Below are 937 nucleotides of genomic sequence, written 5' to 3' on the forward strand. Positions count from 1 at the left end.
TCAAGCTTTGCTATTTTAATTTATTTAGTTAAAACCAATCAATCCAATTATTGCCTTGCATCTGATTGTCATATTTCTTGGTGGGAATCTCACTGTTTTGGTGCCAAGAAGGGCTTTGTGCCCATCCACAAGCCTAAGCACTGACATTGGTCAATCTTGGGTTGGGCTTATTTTTCTTCTGGAGTGCCACTGCAGTGTATGCACTGCTGCCAAATCCCTCAGCTTATGTGGGGAAGAAATGGCTGTAGTTGATTGCACAAAGCAAAGCAGGCCTTCTACTTGTAAAACACCTTCCACGGTCTTCGAAATGGTGGGTGCCAGAAACACTGGTAATCTTGATGACTGATATTGCTAAGGTTTTAATGAATAGCATGAAATCTTTTGGAAAATATATTACAGGCCACAAGTGTCGAAATTTGGCTATATCTACCCTCTTATGAGTCGATGTATTCAATATCCACCGTCACATCCACTATCATTTCTTCCACAATCACTTCTAGTATGAAATTCCAGAATTCTGGAGTACTCTGAAAAACTAGGGGAATAGCTTCCTAACCCATTTCTTCACCGACTACCTCACCTTTGTGGGGAGGTTAGGCATTAATTATGGATACTCAAAAGATCCAGAAGGGAAAGTTGAACAGCCAGCCAGTGCGATGGAAAAGAAATTAGATAGCTGCATAATCACTGTATTCCCAAACTATAACAAAGCACACCAACTTTCTTGTAACTTATATCAGTTTTAGATATAATACACTACCAAAAATGCTTTTAAACTGCAAATGTTTGTATTTATGTTATAATTCCCTTACCAATCAAGAACCATGTTGGTTTTGGAAAACCATGATTTTCTTGCTTTTTGGCCAGCTCTGGATAGGGAAAGGTTAGGTGAACTCTCCCTGCATTTCTTGTCCCATGCCAGTGACAGATGTTAGTC

The sequence above is a fragment of the Heterodontus francisci genome, chromosome 20 (assembly GCF_036365525.1).
Source record: "Heterodontus francisci isolate sHetFra1 chromosome 20, sHetFra1.hap1, whole genome shotgun sequence".
NCBI lineage: Eukaryota > Metazoa > Chordata > Chondrichthyes > Heterodontiformes > Heterodontidae > Heterodontus > Heterodontus francisci.